The 17192-nt window shown below is 34.5% G+C and overlaps 1 long non-coding RNA gene across 1 annotated transcript in view; it reads right to left on the bottom strand.

The window, feature by feature from the left end:
- The window catches only part of LOC140700045 (uncharacterized), a 31690-nt gene that overhangs the window by 800 nt on the left and 13698 nt on the right, over positions 1-17192 (bottom strand). Inside the window, exon 2 of the long non-coding RNA XR_012078264.1 lies at positions 1080-1144. This is a non-coding gene — a long non-coding RNA (uncharacterized lncRNA). The remainder of the gene's footprint in view (positions 1-1079; positions 1145-17192) is intronic.

Raw genomic sequence — 17192 nt, 5'->3', positions numbered from 1 at the left:
AAGATCACTCTGTTATCATCATAGATTAAAGAAGAGTAAGAGCAGATCTGAGGATATCAGTTACAAAGCTAAGGAAAGCATATAAAACCAATGAGAAAGAATATGTTATTCAAAAGAAAATGATTGGAAATGCTTTTTGAAACTAGATCCTCTCTTCACTATACAACAAAATACATCTCAAATATATTTAATAATAAAATGGAAAAATAAAATAATCAAAATTTTGTTCAAAATATACCTCAGCTAAGCAATGTAATTTTGTATTCATTTAAAAATTATATTAATAAGAATATTTAAAAACATAGAAAAGAAAATAATGTATTATCTAAAAATGAAAGATGCAAAATTGTATGTTGGCCATTTTGTATTAATTCAGTATTTTTATTTTTTTCTCTAAAAATACATCAAAATATACAAATTAAAAATTTGTCTCGAGGTAGAGTACTTTGGTTTTTTTAAAAAAAATTTTAACTATTCTTTGCCAAATTTTCTATTTTGAATTTGTATTAATTTTAAAAAAGAAAGTTTGCATTGTTCCTTGTAAGGAAAATGATTTTTTAGAGAAGGATTTTTTTAAGGCCAATTAAATGAAATATTAATAATAATGAGTAAATTCCCAGCATTACTGTAGTTGGGCCAATATTATGAGCAGGCTCTTCCTGTTTTAAATGGGACCAAGAGGAACTGAGGCAGACTCCTGTGGTGAGATGCTCAGGGAAGGTTTATAATCAGTGAATTAATGTGATTGGAAAATCTTGAATAGGATATCTGTTAACTTCGAATTTTCTTGAAGATAATGGGTTCCCTCAATGATTCTATGAATGAGAGTATGAACAAATGAACATCATTAGAAAAATAGACTTTTTCTTGCCTCCAGAAGGGCTGAATAAAACCAAAAGCAGCAACTGAAATTCATATTTCACTTGGAACAAAGGTCAGTATTCATTTCATTTTGGATTCATAAAAATTACAGACAGTTTATTTTTCAGAATGAGATAAGGAAAATTCTGGAGATTAGAAGACTGAGCATAGTTTAGGGGAAGGGTGGGGAGAAATTCAGTGGGTTTACTTCAGCTTACTCATTTCTGAAAGAATATTTCTTCTATACGATGCAACCTTCAAGGCACACTGCCTTCTGCATGTCCTGAAACATAAGGAACAAAATTGACAGATATAATTTAGCAGTCAATTATGATTAACAAATACTGGCAGACCAATTTTATTTTCTTATTTATGGGGGACTAAACCATAGTCGTTGGTCATTCCTTATTCAAATACAACTTTTGATTCTACCCACCATAAAGTTTCAACTAACTAGTAACACAGAGTTTTTTAAGATAGGGACTATGCATTATTACTCTCTAATCCATATTGTATCATTAGATTTTATAACATACCCTAGATTTCCACTCAGTACTCTGTAAAAATACCTTATTTTCCCTAAAAATAGAACGAAATCTACTACATTGTAATCTGTGCAAATTTACTTATCATTCTGTACATTCTAATTTACCCAGTTTCATCAAAAGTGAGCTGTTGGAAAACAAAGTAATAAGCCATCTACCCCAATAGCAATAATATTTATTAAGTGCACTTAGGAGAATTCCTGGTTCATATGTGTTCTGGTTACACTCTATCCCACTGCCCCAGGCCCAAGCCCTTCCAAGGAAACAAGACCAGATAGTTTAGGGAAAGTAAAACATCTTGGTGCAGCGACGGCCTGAGGAAAGTACTTCCTTTTCATCACACTCCCTATATCCATGATATACTCTCCTTCCTTTCCCTCCCTGCCCCTGCTTCCTACAGCAAAGAGTGTAAAGAATTTAGCACATTATGTACTGATTTTAAGTTAACATGTCTGTTTACAGATCTCATCATGGTGATAAGTATCTTGGAAATTAAAAGAGACGTTGCCAGACACAGTGGTTATCTTCTTCCCTCTCTCCAACCCCCGAAGTTGCCTCTAGTGCCAACAGTGTATCTTACCAGCACTTGTCTCTAACCGTAATACATGTCCTGACAGTTGCCATGAATGTTCGCTGTACATTTTCTGTGATCAGTCAGATGAATTAAAAAAAAAACAAACCTAATCTCAGGAATTCTGATTTCAAATTAAGACTAATAAAACAATCTCTAGAAATATAATTTAAACAACTTCAAACTGCTGAATATATTTTATTCCATGAAAGAAAATGTGTGGCCATAATTACTTAAATGTGCTCTAGTTGGAAATATTTTTTATCTTGAAATTCAGATCAGGATAACTTTAAATCAGGACCTTTGATCGGGAAAAGACTAGGCAATATTATCCATCCACGCATAATAGAATTCTCTAAAATTTAAAAGCAACTGCAAGAACACCACCACCACCAACAACAATATATGTATATATTAATGCAAGCCTCAATTCTAGGAACATGAAGAACTTTAGGCCAAAACATAAAATCAATACTTTAAAAAATGAAAGCAAACAAACAAAAAACAAAAGGGAAAAGAAAAATCCCCCAAACTTCTACAATTTGAAATAGTATTGACTTGGCCTTCCTTAAGTGCTGTCTTGACCTAAAGTACATCCTGTGACTCATATTGCAATTACTGTTACAGTCTTTCTGGTCCAAATTGCTGAGAGGAAGGGAAGTACTGCTATAGACATTTAAAGTGATTAAATAACCTTGTGTACAGAACCTTATAAGAGCTGTACCCTGAGAAAGATGCAGTGTTTCTCATTTCTTTGTTCCTGTTTCACTTTTATGATCCCTTCTTGGAAGGAAGGTACATTCTGTCTCTGTTTGAAAAAGGTCTAGGTAACAATAACATTGCCAGTGTTGAAAAGTGCATTGTAGTTGTTTTCCATATACTCACCATGAAGCTGGCTTATTTTTTAATGCAGTTGTACTAAGTCCTTACTCAAAATACTCTACATTAACTTCTCTTTGCAGCTATGTGGTAACAACTGATATATCCCTTATTTGCAAGAGATTCAACATTAGCAGGTTCAGCAATCACTTTCTAAGACTGTTCCATTAGGCCTGCCATTAGGAAGAAAGTAGTTTGGGGACTATCAGGTGGAATTTGAAGCTGCCCATAGTTGCAAGACCACAACAACCTTAAAATGCCTTTTGTGAAATGAGATGAAACATTCTGTGAGGTGAAAAGTTCAAAGATATTTTTCTAGCCATTTTCACTTTTGGAAAGCCCTCATAATCACTTAATTGACAGGTTACATGGCTTTTTCCACCCATTTTTCTTATTTTTATATCATAGGTGTACCTTGTTTTAAAAAATCTGACAGAAAATTGTCATGGAAAATGACAATAACAAGGAAAGATCTTTATTTTTATAAAAGAGTTCTGTATAGATATCATGCATTTAAATATTCAACCTCCAAAAGTTCAATTTATATGCAGCTGTTTAGCTGGGTGGTTTTTGCATTGGATCCTTGTAAACCGTAATCCTTTAATTTGGTCTCTTCCACAGCAGTAGCTTGTATTTAAATATTTTAAAGAAACATTTTCAAAATAATTTATTTCATTTCTTTTTCAAAGAACTCTTCTATTATTAGGAAACACTAATTATTCTCTTTTAAACATGATCTTGAATATTTTCCACAGATCTACTAGGTTTTTTCTAACTGATTTCATTAAGTCACCAAGTGGCTGTCCGATTATTTTATTGAGCAGTAATATGTGGTTTACCACTAATACAATGATCTTGGGAGTAGAGAAAAATATTTAGCCAGGAATACAGTGTTCCTTTTTTTTTTTTTTAGTAGTAGTTTACTTTGAACTGGAAGTTGGAAGAAATTGAGGAATCAGCAAAGTAAAAAATATAAATATACATGTTCTTCAGCAGTTTTTGTGACAACTCCCACAGCTTTCTTCAACATAGAAGCAGATTCTACAACTGCTGTTCTGTTTTCTTCTAAGCAGTTGTAGTTCAAGGAGAAGAGAAGCAGATCAAGGATGAGTTGCTGCTTCGCTCATGAAATTTTACAGGCTTTCCTAGACATAGGATATACACAATTTCCGTTTTGTCTGAATCTAAAGCAGTTTTGTCATAACCTTTGTTGACTGTGTAACAATAAAGAAGGCTTGAAAACCTTATTTATTTTTTTAACCAGTGTAAATGCACAAAATATAAACCAGTTTGAGTTTATTATTCAAAACAATTCTAAGACATATTTACACGATTTGTACTAGTAGAAATTCCTTGCCAACATCTCTGGGATTCTCCTAACCATTGGTAAGGCTTTTAATAGCAATTTTTAGGGGGAAACCGCACACAATTTTGCAGAATTTGTGCTGTCCCACAGAAACTATTCGTTAGATTCTGAGCCAGGCCACCCCTGGAATGTCCATTCCAGCATGAGAGGGCTAACATCAAGCATACTGAGTAAATAAAGGCTGGTTTGTTTGGTGTAATGGTAGGAAATTTCCTATCATTGTGGCCTTAACAAGGGTGAAATCTCAATATACTCAGTGTGCACAGACCTGGAAATACTATCTCCTCTTAAGAATGAGCTGGAGGTAGGCCAGTGTACATTGGGAGCAGTGTATGTTGAGAGAATTTCGTGAGTTTAGATAGAACAGGGGAGAGGGACTATAAACAATCATTGCTTTTATACATGCTGATGTAGGAAGTGATGATTCTTTAACCTCCAGAGCTGTGCATAAAAATAACTCTATTTGTGAGAAAATGAGGAGGATTTTGTTACACCTTGTATGTAATCAAAATGATCTTCCCCAAACATATTTGATGTTTATTATAGAAGACTCATGTAAGTTTTGATATTGGTAGGCATTGGACTCTCTGCCTTCCTTGGAACTTAGAGTTAACTGTTTAAACAAGAATCAGCAACTTCAAGTGTAGCTCTTAAGATTTAAATACGCTATTGGCCAGGTTGTGAAACTTAGCAGAGTTGTGCGTACTCTTCCCTTCTGCTTCTTATTTTGTTTTTCTTTTCCTTGTCACTGCTTTATATCATTCCATGTCCCAGCTTGTTAAGGGCTTCAGGCTAGTTGGTAGGTACTATGTACATTCTAAAGATTGATGTCTATTCACAGGAGCGTATCCAACAGTGCTCCAGAAAGATTGTAGTTTTCAGCAGCTGTCAGCTGCTATATATATATATATATATATTTTTTTTTTTTACTGTCTCAGTGGTAGACCTGAAAGCATTTATTTTTAATTGATTATTTCTTACTAATAACTAGGTTCATCTTAGAGGAGGCATTTTGTACTTTAAAATGATGTATGATGAACTTTGTTGTTAATTACTCATAGGAACTCTGGCCTCTTTCCTTTGATCATAGTGTATTTTCTGATGTTAGTGATAATAATAATAACTAATATTTACTGATTAACTCAATGCACCAGGCTCTTTTCTCAGTGCTTTATTTTTATTAATTATTTTAATCCTGTCATCAGTAGTACACATACTATCCCCTGTTTGCAATTGAGGAAATAGAAATACAGAGAGGCTAAGTAACTTGTCCAAGTTCATTCAGCTAGTAATTTATGAGTTTATGAAACTCATAAATAGTGCCCGATTACATCAAGAACATCTTAACATTGTCAGTTATTACAGCTTAGATTTGACTAAAATATTGGATTATGTGTTAGTACCAGGGAAAGACTATTATATTTGTAATAACAACAACAGCTAGTAATTATATATTTTCTGCCAGGTAACTTCTAAGTGCTTTATACATATTAACTAATTTAATCTTCACAACAGTCTAATGAGGTAGCTTCCATTAACATATCCAATTTACAATGAAGAAACAAGGCTCGGAGGAGTTGAATAACTTGCCCAAAGTCACAGAGCTCGTAAGTGGCAGAGCTGGAACTTAACCAGGCAATTTGCCTCAAGTCTATTGCTTTGACCACTATGTTATGTGTTTCTCAAAAGCCATAAGAGCTATATCCTTAGGTTAAATTAGGGCCTTTTCCCAAGCTTCTGTATTTACTTTTGTTAGCATTTTTTATAATGTTAGTGAGTATGTATTTTTATATTTCTAATTCTAACAAAGTCCTTGTCATCCATTAAGCAATTAATACCTATCTAAGTAAATAATATACGTGACATATATGATATAAAATTGTCAGAGTAATATTTAAGTATTGAGAAAAAGAGCACTGAAACTGGTACCACAGTGAATCATCTAAAATTCTTATCAAGGAAAGTTACTGAATGGCTATATTGGATTTTTCTAATGATCCATTTTCCAGTCAGTGGTCCTTTTCTTGCTTGCTATATCTGGATTTTGAATTCCTTTGGGCAGGAAATATTCAGGAATCCCACTGCCATTCTGAAATTTGTCTCAACCACAGATTCAGAAAATTAGTAGCATCCACCACAGGATGCTGAGACCAAATGGCAAGCTCAGAAGGAATCCCTTCTCCAGCAGGTTGTTTTTGCTTTCCTAATAAATACTTGTTCACTTCCTCTTGAAAAAGGAATAACTTTAAAAGCAGAAATTTGAAAATTTCATAAGATTTACAGGGTAAACTCTCTTCCATATAAATCACTTTAGCCTATAAGCAGTGAGCAAGCTTTAAAAAGGCCACTTTTAAAGACTCAAGCCTCTAGGATAGTTTAGATAAGGTTTGAGTAAGTGGCCAAATGTTCTGAACTAGAATTCCAAGCCTGTTAGTAATGATAATATTATTTAGCACTTAGATAATTCTTTTTGCAGGCAGTAACCATTAATCATTCATCTCCCCCCTGTGTACTATGCAAGTTTTAAAATAATCAGTTTATAGAGGCAAATGTTGAAGTTGAGAGGTGAAGAGTGTATTCAGGGTCATAACCTGGGTTTATTGCTTGAGCCAGAATCTGACATGTAGTTTTTCTGAGTCTTTATCCCTATCATATTCCACAAGCTACTACCTTAATTCTGTGCCAAGATTTTTTTGTTTAGTGTAACTATCTGAATACATGAAGTCAGTTTAACTCTGCTTATAATACTCATATTGTTTATGGGAGACAGTGGAAGGAGTTGAAAGACCTACAATGTTTTCCTTATTCAAATGTGTACTGGCTCTGGAATCGAGCAAATTTCCAAGTTTTCTTGAGCCTCAGTTTTCTTATCTGCAAAATGGGACTAATATGTTTCAGCTCACGGGGATTTCTGAGAGTTAAATATGATAATATGTATGGATAATTATTGATAGATGTCATTTTTGGAGTTTCCACTATATATAAGTCACTTCAGTTCAAATTCTCAACAGCCAATTTATTTTAATCTGATTTTATTGGTTTATTTATTTATTAATTCAACAGGTATTTTATTGGATGACTACTATGCATGTTGTCTCATAGAATAATAAGCAAGACAAACTTTCTGGTCTCCTGGAACACATAATCTTTGAGAAGGGGTTGTTTACAATAAACTAATAAATAAATATAAATGTGAGGTATAAATTCCATATAGGATAAATTGTGTGATAAATTCCTTGAAGAAAAATAAAGCCAGTAAGAGTAAATGGGAGTGATTTGGCCTGGATATTGTTTTATAGAGGGTGGTCAAAAAAGTTTACAGATAAACATGTTTGAGGAAAGGTATAAGAGAACTGTGGGAGATGGTCTTGGGATATTGTGGAGAGGGTACTTTCTAAGTAGAGAGACTAGCAAATGCAAGTCTCTCTGAAATAGAGTGCCAGCAATAGAGGTCAGATTCAAGATATATTTTGGCATGGCTGAGATATAATACAAATTCAATAGATAAGGTTGGAAATGAGGATATAGATTTAATATCATAATCTCCATTTTAAAGAACAAGTGTCTTAGAAATGTAACAGCAAAACCAAATTATAAAAACAAGATACAAATGCCTATCTAGTACTGTGTATTCAACTAGACCGATTTCCTCCAAAAATCATTATCTATGATGTTTATCCATCTCAACCCCATCTGCATAAGGTTCTCTGTTCAGAATTGGCTGGTAAGTCATAGAGTACTGAACTGTACTGTGGATAATGTAAGAAACAGAATCAAAGTATTAGGCAGTTTGGCCAGAGTTAAACATACACATAAAAAGAAAAGGTTTGTTTAGTCTTTTCAGTAAATCTCTGAGGTTACCTAATTCATTTTTTTTAACTCATAAATATCTTATCCCATATGGGGGTTGGGGAGAAGGGAGAAGAAATTCAAATACTTTAGGACAAACCTCTTAGAGAATGTTCCAAGAAGAACCACATACCTCAGGCTACTCAGATACAGAAGTATATTACAGTGAATATGCTACAAAAGAATTTGTTAAAGTAATTACCTTTACTGTTCAGTGATTTCCATAGCAACCACACAATGACTCATATACAAAATCAGGCTCTAATGAAAGGAACAGCCAGTTTACTGTGCCAGATTACCATATATCCCTGTTTTCTTTCTATGTAGGATTAAAGCCAGTTACTGTATATAACTGTTCTATGGACTATTTACTAAGCATTTCGTATTTCATTTAGTCCTCCCATCAGTCATTATTATCTCCATCATGTGGATTAGGAAAGATTAAGAGAGTTTAAGTAATTTGACCAGTATGACACCACAAGTAAATGTTAAAGTTTGGATTCCAGATCTGCAGTAATCCCAGTTTTTAATTTTTTCCAGTATTTTATGTTGATGAATGCCCCTCTGAGAAGAGGTTGTTCCTGATTATTTTAGTTTAAATATCACATTTTTCAAGTCACAGTGGAACTGTTTTTACAAAACAAGATCTAAGGAACAAAGGAACTAGAGGTCTTTGATGGTCATTTCTTTATTGTCTGTCATCACATTGACAGGTAACCTAGGCAATACATGTGGAATCCAGAGCCACTGCATGTGGTTGTTTCTCCTGTGTCCTGCATAGAGACATTTAGCCAGGTGGGAATGATGAGCTAAAACCCAGGGAGCATTCTGCTTACCATGCTTGTGTCTTGCCTAGGAACCTCCTTTAGGATACAGGAAAGGGAAGGGTATTTTGTCTAACTGATCTGCAGAAGGGGCACCTTTTTGCAGTGTTTCCCGTTTGTGCTGCAGGAAAGAACCTCTTTTTAGTTTGCACAGTGACCTGCCATTTTTAGTAGCAACTTCAGTATAACCTGATACTTTTTGCATATTAGCATCCTTAGGAGCATGGGATGTTGCACAGGTATGAATCCCCTTATTTGTAGGGACTTCATAAGACCAGAAAAAACTCATTGACAAACAGCAAAAAGGTAATAACAAAGTCCAGCAAAAGGGTAAAGACAAATTCTTAACATCTGAAGTTGTTACAAATAGACTTCATCATATACTAGGGAAAAAAACTCCTGCAGGTCCTGATACTACAGTTAATGAGACTTCCACTTTGTTTTACATGTTTTATATTGAGAAGCACTCAAAATTATTTTAAAATTTATTCTGTGTACCTAAATTGCTTTCAAGGGACCATTTAAATTAATAACTTGAGTTTTGGTGGAAACATTTTATATCAAATCACATTGATTAGAGGAATTCTTAATATGGAAAATAAGAGTAGGCTCTCTAGATAAAGATAGTCCATAGCTTATTATACTGGCTAACTTTTCTATTATTGAATGTCTATTAATTTTCAAAAAATAAACATAAAGAAATGTAAAATATAAAATTTGATTTGCAATTTAGTCTAGACTTTCATATCTTTAGAAATTACCAGAAATGCTTTCTGTTTAAATTATGGCCTTTTCTTCTTTGAGTTTTTATTGTTATTATTGTCTTTAATTTATTACAAAGCAGAAGAAATAAAGGGTTTGAGGAGATAAAATTTTGTAAAGAAAAGAATGTAGAGCATGAGTTACTTGCTTCTTCAAAATATATATATTTTTCTCATCAGATTACCAAATTTTATTTCCCTGAATTGAGCATTTAAGGCTGTTTTGAGGAGGAAATTATTCCTTTGGGTGACTCAAGCCTTTGATGTTCTCACCAGCCTTGGCCCACTGTATTGGAAAAAATTAGGACCACAACCTTGCTGAAGTTTGCTACAAATAACTGATCTTTTTCCTAGTGGTATTCTGTGACCTGTGCTGATTTTTTTAAGCTAAACAGTTATGGTACTGAAGATTTTAGGTAATTTCTGCTGACTCAAGTTCATGGTAATATAAATCATATGTCATCAAGCAGACATATAAGTAGAATTCATAGAGGAGGTCAAAATGATTTCAGATGCTTATGATAGGCATACTTCCACCATAGTCTCCAAAGCCCTCACTATTTGACAGACATTATGAACATTTACAGCTACACTTTTCCAGATCAACTGCCTTTGAATGATTTTCAGAACTCTGAGCCATTATTAAATGCCAAGGGAAGAAATTAAGCAAAGAAAAATTGGACAGACCCTCAGGAAAAGTTTCCTAATTGTGAAACTTATTAAAATGTGAAATAAATATCCACTTGGGGAGAGGATGGATGCCTACCTCTGAGGCTTTAAAAATAAGGCTAGAGCAACTCTTAGAAAAGAGAATTGAGGATAGAATTTATTACTGGCAAGGAAGTTTGATGACATAATGGGTCTTTTCCCTCTCTCATACTAATAATACTTCTTTGATGTTTTCATGTAAGTGGTAACTTAGTTTCAAAAGCAGGTATTTGAATGCAGGGAGTGGACTCAAGTTTCAATGAAACTTCACCAGAGAAAGTCAGAGATGAAGGCCACCATTGATTATATATTGTGCTTACTTTTATGTTTGACCATGGAAAACCATTGGACAGCCACCTAATGCATTTCCTGGCACACTCCAATTGTGCTTAGTCTTCTTTATCTGTATGTTTATCTTGCTCAATGTGTGCTACTGCTTGTCTGAAAAAGAAATATTTTTGTGTGCCTGTTAAAGCTAGCTGTGGTGTATGCAGCTCTACCCTTTGCATTTATACAAGGCTGCCAGCCTTCTGTTTTTTCCTGCTTGCTCTGTGTCCAGACCTATAAATCCAATGAAGCTGGGCTGAAGGAACATGTGAGCAGCTCTTTAGCATTAAGAATGTGATGGGAGAGATTGAGATAGATTTGAACTGTCACCATCAATCACAGCCAATGAAAAGGCAGCTTTCCAGGTGGTATAAGGCCCTCTATTTGCTGGTACCATTTTCCTCCTTTCATCAGGTATCTAATAAGAGAAAGTATGAAGGATTTGCACATGAAACATTCCCACAATGAGTCTCAAGTAGGTGAATAAAAATATTGTAAGTGGGATTTTATTGAATGTAAAGACCATCCTCTTGTTTTAAAAAATATTTATTTATTTATTTATATCTTAGCACTCTTTTTAAAAAAATAATGTCTTATAACAATTTAACTATACAGATGAGTGGAATGAATTCAAACAATTACATAATGTTGAGAGAGTCATAATATTATTTGAGAAGTGGTAAAATTTCTCATTTAAATGAGGGCCTAATATGTCAAGAATTCACATTGCTAGGGTAAAGCTCTACTAAAGAGTAAAGAATGTACATCAGTATTAACAGGGGGGAAAACAAAATTTAGAACAAAATCTTGATTAATCCCAAAGGAGCTACTATAGAAGAGAAAGAATGTAAAAAGTTGAGACAAGCAGAAAATATAATGTAAGACAGGAGACATAAATCCAAATATAAGAAAGATAATAATCTATGTAAATGAATTAAATATTCCAATTAAAAGACAAAACTTGTCTGTCCCACTTGTATCCTCAATTAAACCAGAAAACAGAACTAATAATACATTTTCCATTGTTTCTTACAAACATTTTTTTTTCTTTTAGTTTTCTATTTACTCTTTTCTTTCTGGAGATTTCCCACTACTGATGATGATGAGATTGATAGGAAATTGTCAAAAACACATGATATAAATCTCAGTACTCTTGAACCTTGTGGACCACCTTATTTGATCTCTTGTCTTAGACCAGCTGTACAGGGGTTCCTCAGCATTATTCATCGATCCCTTATCCTTTCTGAGTAACAAAATGAAATACTGTGAAGACAAGAACCTCAGTATACTTTGTCTTAATTATTCAATAATTGGAATTAGGATTTAGCAGACGCACTTTGGATATTTCTGATTAGTTAATGTAAAACTGACAGAAAGCTTTTATAATTGAATCACTTGTAAAGATGTATTATTGTTTGGCTTATTTTTTGATATCTGGGAGAATAACATGTGCATGTATTTCTACTGTCACTTGCAGCTCAACAGAAACCTGTAATATACATGAACATTTCCTGAAATTTATGAGATGAGAAACTGCTTATCTCATATTTCCTTCCTTAGCATTCCAGGATCAGAAGAACATATATCACAGAGCAATACAAATAACTGGTAGCACATAATACACACATTTATACAAAGAAATGAACAAATATTTTTATGGCAACAGTTTAAATATAACATGACTCTCTAGTTTGGACTATAGTGAAATATATAAAATTTGCTGTAAATTATCAGCTCTCCCAAATCTTTCTGTCATACCACTAAGAATTTCATAACATGAAGACCAAGATAGAAAATATGTCTTTTTCCTATGGACTAGGGTTACCCACCCTGAGGATAACTTTAAATCCAGATTACTTCAGACCCCTGTAGATCTGATCTGTCCTTGGGACAATAACCAGCCCAAATACTTTTTCTTCAAGGTTGAAGCTCAGGATAGAGATGTAAATCTATTCAGACACACCAAGGAACAAATAAGTCACATGGAAGAGATGGAGAATGGAGCTGCCAGAGGGACAAAATGGAAAGATAGATGCTGAGGAAAGGTGCAAAAAGGAAAAAATATAGACTGGTTAGGGCAGTGTGGACTTGTCAGACATGGAGGAGCTCTCAAGTTATAAATTGCTCAAAGAAATTATTGCAGTATCTTGACATAATACAAAAAGGAGCATATCTGTACTCAGGAAGACCCAAGTTGAAGTCCTGGCTCTATTTCTCACTGATAGTGGGACGTTGAGTAAGTTACTTCTCTACTTCAACTCTCCAATTCTGCATCTATGAATTTGAAAAAAATTGAGTTGGATATCCAAGTGCACTTCAGCTTTCAGTTTTAATCTTCAGTGCCATCCTGGTGGGTTGTAATTGAGGGTAGTTAAGTGTTACATAAGACCATTTGTGTTGGAGTGTACCCATTGGTATGAGTCTTATTCTCAGTAATTTCGTGAGAATGTAGTATTTGAATGGCACACTTGTGGGCCATGAGGATGAGATAGGATATGAGGCAAGATCCTGGTTTTCAAATAGGAACCTGAATGTTGTTTATTTGATTAAAATCCTGCTGCACACGAAGCATTAGCTTCATCACTATGCATAAAGTGATGAAGAACTAGCATATAGGAGAAGAACTGAATTAGAAAGAAATAGGCTTTGGACTGAGGGAAATACAGAAATGATCGGCTGATAATGCTTTCCAGGACTGTTTGTTTTGATTAAGCCAATAAAAATAATGGCAGTTATGAGAATCCTTCTGAGTTTAAAAAAATAGCTAAGTTTTCTCTTTGTGTATTATTATGTCATTTTGTTTCAGTTGATCTTCCAAACCAGGTAATGTTTCCAATATAATTAATTATAGTAAAAGGTAGAAATAGCATTAGTTCTCCTCACTCATTTTCCAAGCAAGATATTTCTTAACTATATGTACCTGTGTACTTATATGTACCTAAATTGGCAAGTTAAAATTTGTCTAAGAGACCGTATGTCCTAGCTTTCTGTCAGTAATTTTCAAATATACTGATTACCTCAGTTGGTTAGAACCTGGTATTTTAGAGCCTAGATTTGGTTCCAGGGAATTCTCACTAATTTCCCAACTGAAGCGCTGTGTACACTACCAGCCTGCCAGAGTGAGGACAAAATGTTATGAATGATCGTTCCACCAAAGAAGGAACAATGGTGTGTTTTCTAAGTTAGCTGTTACGAGAGATTTAGTCCAATGGACATAAGCTTGAAGAGACATGTTTTGATTATATTCTAGCTGTGGTTCTATAGCATCTTCTTTTAGAACTTGGCTCTGATGCAAAGTCTCGGTATAAGTTAAGATGGACGAACATAGGGCTTTTGTGAGATAAAACTTGACATTTGTTGTAGTGACATTGAGGTAGGATTTGTTACATTCCCTTTACAACTCATAGTCTCAACAATTCTTTTGAAAATTCTTCTGGCCTCCTTTCCTTAGTTAGAAACATTTTCCAGCTGGAAGATATATACGGTGACTTTTACATGTCATCCTGCTGGTTTCTAAACATAATGGTCAGGCTGATGTCTACGATATAGTTTATTTAGTCTTTTTCTTTGAATCTGTATCTTGTTTTGTGCCTGTCTTGTCTCCTAGCTCAGTGGAACAAAAAATGTCCTGGCCAGCTGCCGCCCTGTGAAACAGCTGCTTTCAGCTCTGGAAACCTGTAAAGTGGGAGTAGGCAGTAAAAATGGGGCTTCCTACTCCTAAGACTTGAACACTCCTTTGCTGTCAATAGGTCAAATGAGCTTTAATCAAGGAAAACCAAGTTGAATAACTTTTATTTTTTACATTCTTTATCTTTACTGACATTTCTGCCCCATATGATACTGTTGACCCAGCTCTCCTTAAGATTATTTTTCTCTAGCTCTTATAATTTTACTCTGCCTGACTTACTGATGATACTTTTTGTGGGTTCTCCTAACCAGTTCTCCTTAAAATGTGCTATTCTCTGCATTTTATTCTTCTTCTTTGGTATCTTATTTAGCTTCATGTTGTATATTTTAAGCCAGTGGTTCTCAAACTTTAAGGTAGTGGCTTTCAAATTTGGCTGCGTATTGGAATCATTTATGAGATTTTCTAAATACAGGTACCTGGGCTTCTGCTCTCAGAATTCGGAGTCAGTGTTTTCAGGGTGGAGACCAGCATCTGTTTTTTAAAAATACTTTATGGATGATTCTTAAGAGCTTTCAGTTTGAAAATCACTACCCTCATGAATCATCTATACTCCCAACCAAACAGTCCAGTGATTTCTGAGTCTTTATTCTGATCCTTGGTTTCTCACCTGAGCTTCAGACCCATACTTCAAATCTTCTAAGAAACATCCTCATGTAGATTATTCACAGTTATTTCAACTTCAGTATATTCAATCAAACTTATTATTCAACCATCCTTCCATTCACAGTCTATCTCTTCTTTTACTCTTAGTTCTGATAATGCCCCTTGGACCAAGGGGAAAACCTATTCATCCTCAGCTTTTTGCTTTCCACATTCTTGTTCTTTCCATCAATCTTCATGACATATCTGTGGTGGTTAATTTTACGTGTCAACGTGGCTGAATCACTGTGCCCAGTAAATGGTCAAACATTATTTTGGGTGTTTCTGTGATAGTGTTTTTGGAAGAGATTAACATTTAAATTTGTGTACTTTTTGTAAAGCAGACTGTCCTCCACAATGTAGGCGGGGCTCATCCAATCAGTTGAAGGCCTGAATAGAACAAAAAGAATGGGCTCCCCTTAGTAAGGGACAATTTTCTCAGCAGATAGCCTTTGGACTTGAACTGCAGCATCTGTTCATCCCTGGGTTTCTAGCATGCTGGTCTACCCTGCAGATTTTAGGCCTGCCAGCCTCTACAATTGCTTAAGCCAGTTCCTTAAAATGAACACACACACACACACACACACACACACACACACACACACACACACAATTATATAGTTATAACAGAACTAACTATTGGTTCTGTTTCTCTGGAGAACCCTAATACACAAAGTTCAGTTCTTTCTCTTAAATCTGTCTCTTCCTTTCATTTCCACTGTTTCTCCTTAGCTTTGGCTTCCATCAGCTTTTGCCTGGGATGACCCTAACTGGTGCGTCTCTGTTATCAGTCTTACTTCCATCCATCAGTTTTCCACACTGCCTTGAATGTGATTTTTCTAAATTAGTAAGTCTGTTTATATTATGTTTATGCTACTACTTAGAAACCTTGGATGTTTCACTGTTGTTTGCTGAAGCATTAAACTCTAAATCCTTTGCACACAAAGCATTTCACAACATTTTACATCTATGCTTAACCATCAGCTTTACTCAATTTCCAATTTCTCTCTTCCCATACTAACACACACACACACACACACACACACATACACACACACACACACACACTCTCTCTCTCTCTCTCTCTCTCTCTCTCCAGCCAGGAAACCATTCGCATCCCCTTATTCCATGCTTCTTCTCAACGACTATGTGCATATTTTTGCTTCTCCTTGGAATGCCCTTCCCTTATCTCCAGTTTATACAGTTAATTCTCTCTCATCTTTCAAACCTAGCACAAATATCACATTTCCTTGGAACTCCACCAGGCAGCAACTGGCTGTTTTATTTCTGGGTTCCTATAACACATCTAAGAGCATGATTGAACTCAATGGCTGCCATTCATTGAACATTTACTAAGAGTGAGGCAATACATTACCTCATTTAATCCTCATTATTATCCCCCTTTTAGGAAATAGTTTTGGTGTAGTATAGCAACTTGATCAAGATCGCAGAGCTGGAAGATAGCAGACACAGGATTTGAACAGCTCCAAAGTCTGTGTTTTAATCCCTGTTGCCTCTCCTCTCACTGTTTGCTGTCTCCACTGTGTGCTGCTTATAATTATTTATAGCATGTCTTCTGACTGAACTACAGGATTCCTCCTATACTACCAAATGTCTGGCAGAATAAATAGATAATTTTATTACTGGTTATCTGTGGTAGTATTGACAGGTTTCTGTAATCTCTGTGAGAGTTTTCATGTATTTAACTGTGCTTTATAAACTTTAAGAATTGTGGACAGAAGTGGATATTTGTGTGTTAAATTATATTTTATTTTTACTAACTTAAAATCAGAACATTTTAGAGATAAAAGGAAACTTTTCAGGGTCATTTAATATATTCACACATTGTATATATTTGTCAGCTAAAAAGTGGAAAACATAAAAGGATTGTTTAAAGACATAGCTAATAGATAGTAAATCAAAGTAAGAATACTTGAATTTTCTATATCTAGGTTATCTTCTAATTATAATTTTAGAAATATATTTACATTCCTTAAAGTATTTTGGGCCTCAGTAATATACTGCTCCAAATCTTAATGTTAAAAAGTACTCTATTGTATCATCTTGTATGTACATTTATTTTATTATACAACATCTGTAAGAAGAAAATAATTCAAAGCACTTACGCATCTTACTAAAATCTTCAGACTTGCCTTTTGGGATTTTTTTGTTGA

The sequence above is a fragment of the Vicugna pacos genome, chromosome 2 (assembly GCF_048564905.1).
Source record: "Vicugna pacos chromosome 2, VicPac4, whole genome shotgun sequence".
NCBI lineage: Eukaryota > Metazoa > Chordata > Mammalia > Artiodactyla > Camelidae > Vicugna > Vicugna pacos.
This window is presented reverse-complemented; position numbering and strand designations above follow the sequence as displayed.